This window comes from Oryctolagus cuniculus, chromosome 6 (genome assembly GCF_051225735.1).
Source record: "Oryctolagus cuniculus isolate XC-2025 breed Fujian yellow rabbit chromosome 6, ASM5122573v1, whole genome shotgun sequence".
NCBI lineage: Eukaryota > Metazoa > Chordata > Mammalia > Lagomorpha > Leporidae > Oryctolagus > Oryctolagus cuniculus.
In genome coordinates, this window is record NC_142872.1 from 99,888,995 (window position 1) to 99,905,042 (window position 16,048).

The window sequence follows — 16,048 nt, forward strand, 5'->3', positions numbered from 1 at the left end:
AGAAAGAGGAACAGCTGGAGCAATTGGCACCCATATGCACTGCAAAAGGAGGCTTAACCTACTACGCCACAGGCGCTGGCCCCATAAATCCTTTTCAAAAAACAGGTAATAGGGACCAGCGCTGTGGTGTAGCAGGTAAAGCTATATTCTGCAGCACTAGCATCCTGTATCTATTTCCAAATCATTTTTATTATTCCCAAAGAAAATTCCACACCCATTGCATGTGGCTGTTCCCATTTCCCCTTACATCAGGCCCAAGCAAACACCAACCTTCATTTCATCTCTATTGACTACCCACTCCAGATACCCCATATAAATAGAATTATACATAGAAATACATAGACACAGAATGATACATTTTGTTTCTGACTCCTTCTTTCACTTTACATAGTGTTTTTGAGGCTTCCTTGCATGGATCACTGCTTTTTCTCATGGCTAAATAAAAATAATTACCAATGAAATGTAGACATCACAACTTGTTTATCCATTCACCCTCTGATAGACATTTGGTCTGTTTCCATCATCTGGCTACTGTAAATAGTGCTAAAATAAGCATACATGTACATATATTTATTTGAGCACCTGTTTTGAATTCTCTTGGTTTTACAACCAGGAATGGAATTGCTATGTCAAAATGGTAATTCAACTATGCTTTAATCTGATGAACTGTCAAACTTTTCACAAGGGCTAAAACACTTTACACATTCACCAGCATTATATGAGGGGCTCCAGTTTCTTCACATCATGAAATACTTGTTATTGTTGATTTTTTTATTCTAGCCTTCTTAGTAGGTACACCTCATTGTGGTTTTCATTTGCATTTCCCTGATCACTAGTGATGCTGAGCATACTGGCTCTCTGAATATGTCATTTGGAGGTGCGTCAACAATTTTTTTGGATGGTTCCTAAAAATAAGAATCATTTTGGATACTTTTTGTTTTGTATTCAGTTCTCATATTTAGGCCACTGATTTTTTTTTTTTTTTTTTTTTTTTTTTTTTTTTGACAGGCAGAGTGGACAGTGAGAGAGAGACAGAGAGAAAGGTCTTCCTTTGCCGTTGGTTCACCCTCCAATGGCCGCCGCGGCCGGCACACCACGCCGATCCAATGGCAGGAGGCAGGTACTTATCCTGGTCTCCCATTGGGTGCAGGGTCCAAGTACTTGAGCCATCCTCCACTGCCTTCCCTGGCCACAGCAGAGGGCTGGCCTGGAAGAGGGGCAACCGGGACAGAATCCGGCGCCCCGACCAGGACTAGAACCCCGTGTGCCGGTGCCACAAGGCAGAGGATTAGCCTAGTGAGCCGCGGCGCTGGCAGCCACTGATTCATTTTAAGATTTATTTATTTATTTATTTATTTATTTGAAAGGTAGAGTTACAGACAGAGAGAGAGAGAGACAGAGAGAAAGGTCTTCTATTCACTGGTTCACTCCCCAAATGGCCACAACAGCCAGAGCTGGGCTGATCTGAAGCCAGGACCTAGGATCTTTTTCAGAGTCTCCTACAGGTCAGGGGCCCAAGCACTTGGGCCACCTTCTACTGCTTTCCCAGGCCATAGCAGAGAGCTGGATTGGAAGTGGAGCAGCCAGGACTTTAACCAGCGCCCATTTGGGATGCCGGCACTGCAGGTGGCGGCTTTACTCACTACACCACAGCATCAGCCCCAGTAAGTTTATTTTGATACAACAAAAATCTTGGAAATCAATGAACAGTGTTTTCATAATATGCACCTTCTATTAATGTTGCAAAGATCCCTTGTTTATGGTGTGAGGTAAGGGTTCAACTTTATCATTTTACAGGTGAACATCGAGTTGTCCCAGAACCATTTATTCAAGATTCTTCTTTCTACATTGAATGGTCTCGGCACTCTTCTCAAATATCAGTTGCCTACAGATTTATTGGTTTATTTTATGGTCTCTAGTCAATTCTATTGGCCTATACTTATATTTCAGTCCTTAGGCCAGTACCATACTGCTTTTTGTAGCTTTATAATTAAGTTTTGAAATTGGGAAGAATGAATTCTCTATCCTTGTTCTTTTTCAAGATTGCTTTGACTATTTTTGCCTAACGCAATTCCACATGAATCTGAAGATCAACCTTTTTACCACGGGAATTTTTTTTAGCTTTATTTATTTTTTAATAGAAAACTTTTAGCCGGCGCCGCGGCTCACTAGGCTAATCCTCCGCCTAGCGGCGCCGGCACACCGGGTTCTAGTCCTGGTCGGGGCGCCGGATTCTGTCCCGGTTGCCCCTCTTCCAGGCCAGCCCTCTGCTGTGGCCAGGGAGTGCAGTGGAGGATGGCCCAGGTGCTTGGGCCCTGCACCCCATGGGAGACCAGGAAAAGCACCTGGCTCCTGGCTCCTGCCATCGGATCAGCGCGGTGCGCCGGCCGCAGCGCGCCAGCCGCGGCGGCCATTGGAGGGTGAACCAACGGCAAAGGAAGACCTCTCTCTCTGTCTCTCTCTCTCACTGTCCACTCTGCCTGTCAAAAAAAAAAAAAAAAAACTTTTATTTAATAAATATAAATTTCAAAAGTACAACTTTTGGATTATAGCAGTTCTTCTCCCCATAACCACCCTCCCACCCACAAACTATCCTATCTCCTACGCCCTCTCCCATCCCATTCTTCATTAAGATTCATTCTGAATTTTCTTTATATACAGAAGATCAACTCTATACTGAGTAAAGATTTCAACAGTTTGCACCCACACAGAAACACAAAGTATAAAGTACTGTATGAAGACTAGTTTTACTATTAATTCTCATACTACAACACATTAAGGACAGAGGTCCTACATGGGGAGCAAGTGCACAGTGACTCCCGTTGTTGATTCAACAATTGACCCTCTTATGTATAATCACCCAAGGCTCTTGTCAGGAGCTGCCAAGGCTATAGAAGCCTCTTGAGATCTCAAACTCTGACCTTATTTAGACAAGGCCATAATCAAAGTGGAAGTTCTCTCCTCCCTTCAGAGAAAGGTACCTCCTTCTTTGATGGCCCATTCTTTCCACTAGGATCTCACTCACAGAGATCTTTCATTTAGGTCATTTTTTGCCAGTGCTTGGCTTTCCATGCCTGAGATACTCTCATGGGCTTTTTAGCAAGATCCAAATGCCTTAAGGGCTGATTCTAAGGCCAGAGCGCTGTTTAGGCCATTTGTCATTCTATGAGTCTGCTGTGTATCCCACTTTCCATGTTGGATCATTCTCTCCTTTTTAATCTTATCAATTATTATTAGCAGACACTGGTCTTATTTATGTGATCCCTTTGACACTTAATGCTATCTTTTTGACCAGTTATGAACTTAAACTGATCACTTTAACTAGTAAGGTGGCATTGGTACCTGCCAACTTAATGGGATCTGGATTCCCATGGCAAGTTTTTAGCTTTACCCTTAGGGGTAAGTCTGAGGGAGCACAGGCTGAACTGTACAACTCCTTCCTCTCTTATTCCCACTCTTATTTTTAACAGGGATCAATTTTCAGTTGGGTTTAAACACCTAAGAATAATTCTACCACAGGAATCTTTATAGGATATGAAAATATAGATTGCTTTGGATAGTGCTGTCATCTGAACAGTATTAAGCCTTCCAAACCATGAATACAAGATGTCTTTCTACTTAAGAGGCTACTTCAAATCTCGGGTAGGGGTGAGGGTAAACATTTAGGCTAACAGTCAGATGTCTGCATCCCATTTCAGAGTACCTATGTTCAATTACTAGCTCCCATTTCCTGCTATTGAAGATTCTGGGAGGTAGCAATGACGGTTAAAGTAACTGGGCTCCTGCCACCCATTTGGAAGACCTGGATAGAGTTTCTAGCTCCTAGCTTTGGCCCCAGTCCATTCTCCCTCCTTCTCCCTCCTTCTCCCTCCTTCTCCCTCCTTCTCTCTCTCTCTCTCTCTCTCCTGCCTTCCTTCCCTGCCTCTTAAGTTGAGTTACAAAACAAAAGCATAAAAAGTAGTAGAAAAAGAGCAAGCTCACTGGTTGGGGGTGGGTGGCGGGGAGGCACTGTGGCAAACTAAGTTAAGCAGCAGCAATGTGGCAAGCCAATATTTAATATTAAAGTGCCAATTCAAGCCCCAGCTACTCCATTTCCAATCCAGCCTCCTAATGCACCTGGGAAGGCAGCAGATAATGGCCCTAGTACTTGGGTCCCATTCACACATATAGGAGTAGCGGATGGTATTCTGGGTTCCTGGTTTCAGCCTGACCCAACCCCCATCCCCACCCCCTATCCTGCCCAATCTCTCTCCTTGTCTCTGTCACAGACTTGAAAGAAAGCTTTGAAGAAAAAAAAAGAAAGAAAAAAGGAGCTCATGGAAAAATGTAAATAAAAGGTAAGTTTACTTTGGTACAAAAAATTTTGAAATCCATGCACAGGTTTTCATAGTATGCATTTTCCATGTTCTTTCTGAAGACCCCTTCTCTTTAGGTCTTTAATTTCTTTCAATAACATCTTGTTTTCAATGTATAGATTTTCATAAAGGAGTATACTCCTTTATGCTTTTGGATGCTATTATAAACAGATTTTATTAAGGTTTTTTTTTTCTTACTATTCATTGTTAGTATACAGAAATGTAACTATTTTTGGTACCTACACCTTTGCTCAATTGGTTTATTAGATTATTGGGGGGGAGGTCTTTGTGATTCTCTACACAAAGAATCGTGTCATCTACAAATGCAGATAATTTTACTTCTTCCTCTCCCATCTGCATGTCTTTATTTCTTTTTCTTGCCTAACTGCTCTGGCTATAATTTCCACTCATTACGAATAACAGCAGTAAGAAAAAGTATCCTCATCCTGTTCCTGATCACAAGAGAAAAGCTTTTAGCCCTTTACCACTGAGTTAGATGTTAGCTGTGGGCTTTTCATAAATGTTGAATGCTAGGAAATGGTGGGTTCCCTGCTAACATGAACAGCTGTTGGATTTTGTCAGTTTATGCTCCAAATGAGATCACTGCGTGCTTTTTTCCTTTCATTTTATTAATGTGGTGTACTACATTAATTGATTTCCTTATGTTGAACCATGCTTTCATCCATGGGATAAATCCCACTTGGCCAGGGTGTTTATTCCTTAAATACACTATTAAATTCAGTTTGCTGGTATTTTCTCGGGAATTTTCACATCTGTATTCATAAGAAATACTGATCTCTAGTTTCCTCATGCTACTATTGGTTTCAATATCAGGGTAAGACTAGCCTCAAGGAACAAGTGAAAATGTATTCTTATTCTCTCCCCTCCAATTTTCTGGAAGAGTTTCAGAGGAGTTGCTATAAATTCTTCTTTAATGTTTAGTAAAATTCATCAGAAAAGACATATGGTCCTGGAGTTTTCTTTGTTGAGGAGTTTATTTCTTTTCATTTTTTTTTTTACTAATTCAATCTGTTTACCTGTTATATGTCTGTTGCAGCTTATTTCTTTTCTATTTTAAATTTTAATGTTTAATTAGTTTTTAACAGATTCAATGAGATTTGTAGATACAATTCTATGAACATTATATTCCCTTCCTCCCTCCCCCTCTCCCTCATCTTCCCTCACTCCAGTCCTCTTTCCTTTGCCCCTTTTTTTTTTGTTTTTGAGATAACATGTTTTAAAATTATATTGCAGTAAAGAGGCTTAATATTTCACAAAATAAGTTTAACAAGTAAAAAGCAAAAGGACCTTAGTTTAGTGGGAATACAGACAATGGCTATAAACAATGGAAAAATGACCATTTCACCCACATACAGTAAATGTTAAAGTAATCATAATCATTAAAACTATAGTACTATAACATTTTTAATCATTGGTTTGACAAAGGTATAAAACAAAGTTTTACAAAACTATATTTGCAGCAATACTGATACACACAGTCATTTCTTTCTCTTTCTCTCTCTTTTTTTTTTTTTTTTTAATTTTAGTTCCCACATACAAAAGAGAACATGCGGCATGTTCTTTCTGGGTCTGGCTAATTTCATTCAACATGATGTCCTCCAGAGGCATCCATTATGCTGGTTAAGTGTAGAATTTCATTCTTATAGCTGAATAATATCCCATTGTATATATATGCCACATTTTCTTTATCCATTCATCTGATTATTGATACTTTGGTTGATTCCAAATTTTGGCTATTATAAACAGTGCTACTAAAAACATGGTGGTGCACATATATCTCTCTTTTATTTTTTAAGATTTATTTATTTATTTGAAAGTCAGAGTTACAGACAAAAAGAGAGAGAGACACAGAGAGAGGTCTTCCATCTGCTGGTTCACTCCCCAGGTGGCAGCAACAACCAGAGCTGCACTGATCTGAAGCCAGGAGCTTCTTCCAGGTCTTCCATGCAGGTGCAGGGCCCAAGGACTTGGGCCATCTTCTACTACTTTCCCAGGCCATAGCAGAGAGCTGGATCAGAAGTGGAGCAGCTGGGACTGGAACCAGTGCAGATATGGGATGTCAGCACTGCAGGAGGTGGCTTTACCCGCTACACCACAGCACCGGCCCCATAGTTATCATTTTGATACACTGTGTTCAGATCTTTTGCTTATATACCCAATAATGGGTCTATTTCTGTTTTTTTTTTTTTTTAAGAAATCTCCACACTGTTTTGCGCAGTAGCTGCACTAATTTACATTTCTACCAACAGTGTATAAATATTGTCCATATCCTCACCAGCACTTGTTACTCTCTGACTTTTGGCTTTTAATCTTTCTGACAGGGGTGAGGTACATCTCATTGTGGTCCTGAGTTGCATTTCCCTGATGGCTAAGGATATTAAGCATTTTTTCACATTTATTGGCCATTTATATTTCCTCTTTTGAGAGCTATCTATTGAAGTCATCTGCCCATTTCTCAACTCGACTGGCTGTTTTGTTGTTGCTGTTGAATTTTTTAAATTGCTGATATTTTCAAGATATTAATCCTTTGTCAGACAGGTGGTTTGCAAATATTTCTTCCCATTCTGTTGGATGTCTCTTCACTCTCTGGATCATTTCCATTGCTTCTGCGTTTGATACAGTCACATTTGTTTGGTTTGGCTTTTGTTGCTTGTGCTTTGGGGGTCTTGTCCAGGAAGTCATCCCCTACACCAATGTCTTGGACTGTTTCTCCTACATTTTCTTACAGCAACTTTATAGTCTTAGGTCTTAAATTTAGGTCTCTGATCCATCTTGAGTTGATCTTTGTATGTGATGAAAAACATGGAGCTAATTTCGTCCTTCTATATATATAGACCCAGTTTTGCCAGCACCATTTGTTGAAAAGATTATCCTTACCCTGCTGGATGGTCTGGGCACTTTTATCAAAATCAGCTAGTGATTGAAGCCAGCGCTGTGGTGTAGTGGGTAAAGCTGCCATCTACAGTGCTGGCACATCATTTGGGCGCCAGTTCGATGCCCGGTTGCTCCACTTCTGATCCAGCTCTCTGCTATGGCTTGGGAAAGCAGTAGAGGATGGCCCAAGTCCTTGGACCCTTGGACCCATTTGAGACATGGAAGAAGCTCCAGGCTCCAGGCTCCTGGCTCCTGGCTCCTGACTTCAGATCAGCACAGCTCTGGCCATTATGGCCAACTGGGGAGTGAATCAGCGGATGAAAGACCTCTCTCTCTCTCTCTACCTCTCCTTTGTCTGTGTAACTCTTTTGAAAAAATAAATAAATCTTTAAAAAAAAAAAAAATCAGTTGGTAGGGCCGGCACTGTGGCATAGTGGGTTAAGCCTCTACCTGCAGCACCAGCTCCTCTTCCAATCAAGCTCTCTGCTATGGCTTGAGAAAACAGTAGAAGGCCCAAAAGCATGGGCCCTGCAACCACATGTGAGACCTGGAAGAAGCTGGCTCTTGGCTTCTGGCTTCAGATCAGCCCAGCTTGGTCACTGCGGCCAGCTGGGGAGAAAACCAACTGACGGAAGATCTTTCTCTCTGTCTCTTCTTCTCTCTGTCCACAACTCTCTCTCTCAAATAAATAAATAAAATCTTAAAAAATATCAAAAGGCAAGATCTCGTTTTAAAAAACCAGTTGGTTGCACGTACATGGATTAATTTCTGAAAAAAAAAAATTTCTGGACACTCTGTTCTGTTCCATTGACCTGTGTATCAGTTTTTATCCCAGTACCAAGCTGTTTTAATTACTTTAACTTTGTTGTATGCTTTGAAGTCAGGTATTGTGATGCCTCCAGCTTGGTTTTTCTTGCTCAGGAACGCTTTCCCAGTTATTTATTTCTTCTTCAGTAAGTCTGGTAATGTGTCTTTCTATGTGAGTTGTCCAACTTATTGGCATATTATTGTACATAGTATTCTGTATAATCCATTTTTTTAAATCAGTCATTATATGTATCTTTGTTCTTTTTTGTCAGTCTAGCTAAAAGTTTGTCAATTTGTTGATCTTTTCAAAGAATTAATTTTTGGTTCTAGTGATTCTCCACATTGTATTCCCATTCTCTATTTCGTTTATCTCTATTCTAATCTTCATTATTTACTTTCTTCTACAAGCTTTGAGTTTAATTTCCTTTTTCTACTTTCTTTAAAATATAAAGTTGGATTATTTAGTTGAGCTCTTTATTTTTCAATATAGGTATTTACATTACTGATTTCCCTTTGATGGGTTGGTGTTCAGCATAGCAGGTAAAATGCTACATGAGGGCCGGCGCCGCGGCTCATTAGGCTAATCCTCCGCTTTGCGGCGCCGGCACACCGGGTTCTAGTCCCGGTCGGGGCGCCAGATTCTGTCCAGGTTGCCCCTCTTCCAGGCCAGCTCTCTGCTGTGGCCAGGGAGTGCAGTGGAGGATGGCCCAAGTACTTGGGCCCTGCACCCCATGGGAGACCAGGAGAAGTACCTGGCTCCTGCCATCGGATCAGCGCGGTGCGCCGGCCGTAGTGCGCCGGCCGCAGCAGCCATTGGAGGGTGAACCAACGGCAAAGGAAGACCTTTCTCTCTGTCTCTCTCTCTCACTGTCCACTCTGCCTGTCCAAAAAAAAAAGATGCTACATGGGAAGCCCACATCCCACATCAGAGTGCCTGGGTTTGAATGCCAGCTCTGCTCCTGATTCTGGCTTCCTACCAATATAGTCCATGGGAGTTAGCAGATGATGGATCAAATGTCTGGGCCCCTAACACACACGTGGGAGACCTACATTGAGTTCCTGGCTCCTGGTTTCAGCCTGGCCAACTTTGGCTGTTGTAGACATTTGAGGAGTGAACCCAGCAGATGGCACCTCCCTGTCTCTATCTCTCTGCCTCTCACACAAAAAAAGAAATTTTCCTCTAAGCACTGCATTTACTGTATCAAACAAGTAATGTATATTGTTTTCATCTTCATTCACCTTTAAATTGTTTCTAATGCTCCTGTGATTTCTTCTTCAACCTGCTAGTTATTTAAGAGTATGTTGTTTAATTTCCATATATAGTTGTTCATTAATATGGAAGATTTGTTCCAGTACACCTCAAGGACACTAAATTCTGATGCTCAAGTCCCTTATACAAAATATCTGTACATAATCTATGCATATCCTCTTATATATGAGTACTTTAAATTATCTCAAGATTACTGTAATATCTAATACAATATAAATGTGATGTAAATATTTGTCACACTGTATTTTTAGGGACTAATGATCCCCAAAAGTCTGTTCAGTACAAATGCAATATTATTCTTCCAAATTTTTCAATCCATGGCTGGTTGAATCCACAGATACAGAATGGATAGATACAGAGGGCTAACTACTTTTCCAGTATTTCTTCTATTACTGATTTCTAACTTGATTCTATTCCAATTGGGAAAGATAATTCGTATGAGTTCAGTCTTAAAATTTATTGAAATTTGTTTTAGGATCTAACATATTCTACAGAATGTTTTATGAACACATACTTGAAAAGAATGAATATTTGACTGTTGCTGGATATTCTGTGTAAGTATGTTATGTCTAATTGTTTTATACTGCTGTTCAATGCCTCTAACTTCCTAGTGATCAATTTTTAATTTTATGTTTATTTGAAAGGCACAGCAGGGAGCGAGCAAAAGAGAGAGTGTGTGAGTGTATGTTAGGTCTTCCATAAACTTGTTCACTTCCCAAATGCCCACAACAGCTAGGGCTGGACATCCAGGTCTCCCATGTGGGTGGCAGGGACTCAAATGCTTGAGCCATCATCTGCTACCTCCCAGGTTGTACACTAGCAGAAAGCTGGATTGCAAGTGATGCCAAGACTCAAAGCCAGGAACTCTGATATGGGATACAGGTGTTAGAAGTTGCAGCTTAACCTGCTATGCCACAAGGGCTGTCCCTCCTTACCGATCTTCTGTCCGAATGTTCTATCCATTACCGAAGGTGAGGCAAGCATTTTAGTTTTTGACAGATGACAATAACTATAAATTTTACATCAACAGATTCTGAATTGTGTTTTATTCCTCTAAATTAGGGGTGCAGAAACTTTTTTCTACCATGGGCTATTTGCATATTTAGAACATTATTCACGGGCTATACAAAATCATCAACAAGTATTAGCCTGCCTGCTGTAGACACACTAAATTTCATGTTCCACCCATGGTTGCCTTGGCAGGGCCACACCTAATGATTCTGCAGGACATACAAGGCCTACAGGACAGACGTTCCCCACCTCTGCTCTAAAATAGTGTTCTAGGGGCCAGCGCTGTGGCACAGCGGGTTAAAGCCCTGGCCTGAGGCCCCGGCATACCATATGGGTACCATTTTGAATCCTGGTGCTCCTCTTTCGACCCAGCTCTTTGCTATGGCCTGGGAAGGCAGTAGAGGATGGACCAAGTCCTTGGGCCCTTGCACCCACATGGGAGACACAGAAGAAGCTCGTGGTTCCTGACTTCAGATCAGCTCAGCTCCGGCCATTGTGTTTTATTTGGGGAGTACGCCAGTGGATGAAGGATCTCTCTGTCTCTCTACCTCTCTACATCTCTCTGTGATTCTTTCAAATAAATAAAAATAAATCTTAAAAAATAAAATAAAATAGTGTTCTAGCACATGGTTAAGTTATCTGGAGTCACTTCTAGCCATCTGAGGACTCTTCCCAAGGGCCCATGTTATCACTCAGTTTTGTGGGAATGCAAACTATTTCCATCCTGGAAATAATAAGCCCTGGAAATTGTTTTTCTTATTGCTTTCCAGGAGTTTTCCCCTCGGGCTCTGGGTGGTCCTGTCAAGCATCTACAAATCAGAAGCAGGGACTTGAGAACCCTCTACTGATCTCCAGAATGCACGCACACTTGCATGCATCCTTTTTACTGTGAACTCTCCCAGCCCCAGCTCTCTTCCCCAAGCCTGTCTGTCAGGGACTCTGCTTTACAATTCTAACCACAACTTGGCCTTCCCAAATTCTAATCTTTGTCTCCTTATCTCAGTAAGCTGTTTTGGTTCCTTCTCCCTACACCCCAGCTGGTAGGTAAATTGCCTTACGCTTTACTGTAAGCTGGTACAATTGAAGGACTTTACCACACTGGTTTGCAATTCTCCTGGGGATCACAGTCTGCTGCTGCTGCCCGTCATCTAATATCTGAAACTTTTGTTTACACACTTCAAATGTTCTCAGGGTGTTCAAGGAGGAAGAGCATACTTCTGCTGCACAACAAATGACTGGGCCAGCAGGTTAAGCAGCCGCCTATGATGTGAGAATCCCACGTGAGCGCCAGTTCAAGTCCCAGCTGCTCCACTTCTGACCCAGCTGTCTTCTAACGTACCTGGGAAAGGAGCACAAGATGGCCCAAGTACTTGAAGCCCTGACACCTATGTGGGAGACCTGGATGGAATTCCAGGCTCCTAGCTTCTGCCTGGTCCAGCCCTAGCCTTTACAGCCATTTGAGAAGTTAACCAAGGATGGACCCATGCTCACTCACTCATATTCTTTCTCTCTCTCATATATATATATTTATATATATCCTCCCCCACCACTCCCTCTCCCTCTCTCTCTGTAACTCTGCCTTTCAAATAAAAATATACGTTTTAATTGCCTCCAACTTAGTGTTGTGTTTTGTTTTGTTTTTAAAGCATTTTTTTTCCAGTTTCTGAGGCCAGCAATCAATGAGCAACTTAGCTAGGTGGTTCTGAGGCTGCAGTAAAGTTGTCAGCGGGGAGCAGCCTAGGGCTGGAAGGTCCACTTCCAAGAAAGCTCACGCACATGCTTTTGCCTGGAGGCCTCAGTTCCTTGTTGGCTACCTGCAGGAAGGCTCACTCTCTCATCACATGACCGCTCCAAAGGGCTGGTCATACACAACATGACAACTCAGCACTCTCAGAGGGAACGATCATGAGTAAGGGGGGAGGCAGACAAGAGGAAGGGGGAGGCAGAAAGCAGGAGTCCTTCTTAACACACTTCAACCTCCTTTCGCTTACTATGCTTCTTATTCCCAACAGTAGACTAACTATACCCTTTATACACTTTGGGAAGGTTGTAGATTCTACTCCAAATCCAGACTTGGAAAAAGTTAAGTGTAGTAGAATCAACTTCTAAAAGAAAAGAAAAAAGCTCCTGGTGCTTATGCCAAGAAAATAGAGTTGATTAAAGCCAACCTGGGTTTGAGAAACAAGTGGTTCATTCCTCCAAACACTTTACTCAAGCACTCACTACATGACTGCCTTTCAACTCCATTTCAAACAATCTCGAGTCAGGCAGCAACAGCAACAGTTGAGTTAAAATAAAATGACTAGCAACGCAAGTGGTACCAAGACCAATGCTCAGCATTTTGCCTCTGTTACCCCAGTTATTCCTCACAATAAACCTGTGAGATGAGCATCAATATTCTTTAGGCCTTTGCTTCCTGACAGTCATGCCCCAACCTTACACTATACAGTAAAACAACTTTGATTCTTCCTGTAATACCTGGCTCTTGCCAGGTCGCCTACTCCCCTGGCACTGAAATTCTGTTTTGTCCTGCCTGTCCTCCCATTTTACTTTAGCCAGGCCTGAAAGTGTGCTCTTGGCTTCCATGTTCCCAACATCTATTACCAAATTTTATTCAAAGGAACCACCAACTACTTAGACCATAAAGTCCCTGCTGCCAGGCGCTCCCAATGCTGCAACTGCCTAATCTAGACTTCCCCAATCTCCCAGAAGACCAAGTCGGCCTCACCAGCTAATCACAAAAAACTGTTTTAGTCACTCATTTTAAAACATGATTTCACGAGGCTGGCGCTGTGGCATAGCGGGTAAAGCCACCACCTGCAGTGCCAACATCCATATGGGCACCGGTTCAAGAACCGCTGCTCTACTTCCGATCCAGCTCTCTGCTATGGCCTGGGAAAGCAGTGGAAGATGGCCCAAGGCTTTGGGCCCCTGTACCCACGTGGGAGACCTGGAGGAAGTTCCTGGCTCCTGGCTTCAGATCAGCACAGCTCCAGCTGTTGTGGTCCTTTGGAGAGTGAACCAGCGGACAGAGGACCTCTACCCCTCTACCTCTCTCTCTCTCTTTCTCTCTCTCTCTCTCTCCTTCTCTCTGTGTAACTCTTTCAAATAAACAAATAAATCTTTAAAAAAATACATGATTTCACAGTACATGTGCCTTGTTATTCATATTTCTTACAGCTTAATGTTAAAGTGAGTCTCCTTTCCCCAGAGACTCGATTTATCTTTGGAGGAAAGGCCCAAAATATACTAAACCCCTATCTACTAGGGTACCCTCAAACTATGAGACTCCCATTAGTTATGTGTTGAATGAACGAAAAATCATAAAGCAAGAATTTTAAATACTAGCTTAGCAAGGTATATAATCTAAATGATATAATTTATAAATAAAGGAAGAAAGATGACAATGGACATATATAAACAACTCATAAAAGGCAAACCACAAAAGAACAACAAATATAAGCAAATCACAGAAATACAAACAAAAATACCACTTTTTGTCAGACAGATTGACAAAGACTGAAAACTTGTCAATGAAAGGAAACAGGTATTCCCACACACTTCTGGTAGATATAATTTTGTATTTTTTTATTTAAGCATCAAATATCTTTAAAATCCAGATGTCCCTTTAACCAGTGTTTAATTTCTTAAAATTAATTATCATAAAATAACTGTAAAAATAGATGTATATGAAAAAATTCACTGTGGCACTAACTGCAATATAAAAATCTGTCCAACAATAAGGGCTTGGTTAAAACAATTTTAGTACTTCCAAACTAACGTTATTATTAAGTCATTTTGAGATATTACATATTGTATAAACCCAGTTTTTAAAAATAACATACATTCACATAAAAACATACCTGTATAGAAAAAAATCTAGAAGTATACACCCCAAAATGTTAGAAGTGAATATCTCTGTAAAAGAATAGTGGAATTTTTTGTGATTTTTTTGGTTTATCTAAACAACTAATTTTTCTACAGTAAGCAGGACAGAAAAGAGCCATTATCATAACAGAACATGGAACAGTCCCACGTCCTATAAAAATTATCAGGCAGAATTAATTTGAAAGAAAATGTCAAATAATTTAGTAGTCAATAGCCTGGTTTATAATTAATTTCAGGAACATACATGGAAGAAACTGTTAGCACCAGAAAAGTATATAGTAATTCATGCACTTTAAGAAAACAAAAGACTTCACAAATAAAAATTTAATACTAGTCCTAGAAACATGGTTGAAAAGCATATAACAGAAAATACTCATTCTCATAAGAAAGCAGTTACCATATAAATAACAAAAGATAAAAATCACTCATAGGGCCTGTGCTGTGGCATAGTAGGTTAAGCCTCTACCTGAGACACGGGCAAATGGGTGCCGGCTGCTCCACTCCAATCCAGCTCCCTGCTAATGGCCTAGGGAAGCAGTGAAAGATGGCCCAACTACTTGGGTCCCTATACCCATGTGGGAGACCTGGAAGAAGCTCCTGGATCCTGGCTTGCAGCCCAGCTCTGCCACTGTGGCCATTTGGGGAGTAAACCAGCAGATGGAAAACAGATCTCAGATGGAAAAACAACCTCTCTGTTCTATTCCTCTCTCTGTCTGAAACTCTGCCTCTCAAGTAAATAAATACTTCTTTTAAACAACAACAACAAAAATAACTTTAATAACTTGACTGAAGACAAAGTCTTTGCAGCTTCTAGTATTTCTAATTCTGTTAACTTTTCCCCTTCAGACTTGAACAGTTTGAGCAATGAAATTTATAATCAAATAACCAAAAGGGGTCTATAAGTGACTCTAGAAATACATGTCTTTTTTCAGTATCTGTGAGCAGTGTGTACAGTTTCCAGCCAAAGCCCAGGGAATATGGGCATTTAGAACACTGCTCAAGAACTGTGTACAACGCTTGATTCAACATGACCTGCAAAATCACCAGTTAACAAATCCTTATTAGGACTAATCCATAAACTACAGCTTTCAATGAACTTGTCTAGCATAAAATGAATGATCATTTCCATCTGTCTTTACCAGAATATGAAATAAATTATTCTACTTGTACTCATATAATTAATGGCAGGTATTCACAGAAAGTCATTTTGTGGCAACTTTACACCTACTACAATTTACAAGTCAAGTCTCATAAAGCACCACTGATGCTTCCAAAGGGATTTGAGAGCAGCTATGAGGGTACAGAAAGCACTGAGCACACTGCATTTAAGATTCTTTTAGGGCTGGCACTGTGGCATTATGGGTAAAGCTACCGCCTGCAGTGCTGGCATCCCAGATGGGCACCGGTTCACATCTCGGCTGCTCCACTTCCTATGCAGCTCTCTGCTGTGGCCTGAGAAAGCAGTGGAAGATGGCCCAAAGTCTTGGGCCCCTGCACCCACTTGGGAGACCTGGAAGAAGTTCCTGGCTCCTGGCTTTGGATTAGCACAGCTCTGGCCATTGCAGCCATCTGGGGAGTGAACATGCGGATGGAAGACCTCCCTCTCCCTCTCTCTCTCTCTCCCTTTCTCTCTCTCTCTCTCTCTCTCTCTGTAGCCCTCTGCTTCTGTGTAACTCTGCCTTTCAAATAAATAAATACATCTTTAAAAAATAAAAATTAAATTAAAAGAAGATTCTTTTAACCCTATATTAGCAATGTCTTTTATGAAAGCAATTTTTGGTGCATAAGGAAGTTTTCTAGTATAGAAAAAACTCAAAAGAAT

General features: G+C 41.2%; 1 protein-coding gene across 50 annotated transcripts in view; it reads right to left on the bottom strand.

The window, feature by feature from the left end:
* Positions 1-16,048, bottom strand: part of STAU2 (staufen double-stranded RNA binding protein 2) — a 368,761-nt gene that overhangs the window by 338,094 nt on the left and 14,619 nt on the right. For 29 of the 50 annotated variants that reach the window (XR_016235741.1, XM_089335411.1, XM_070075201.2 and 26 more), the window contains exon 3: positions 14,202-14,256. The exons of the other annotated variants lie outside the window; for them this stretch is intronic. The gene's annotated coding sequence lies outside the window, so the exon portion shown is untranslated. The remainder of the gene's footprint in view (positions 1-14,201; positions 14,257-16,048) is intronic. 50 annotated transcript variants of the gene reach the window in all.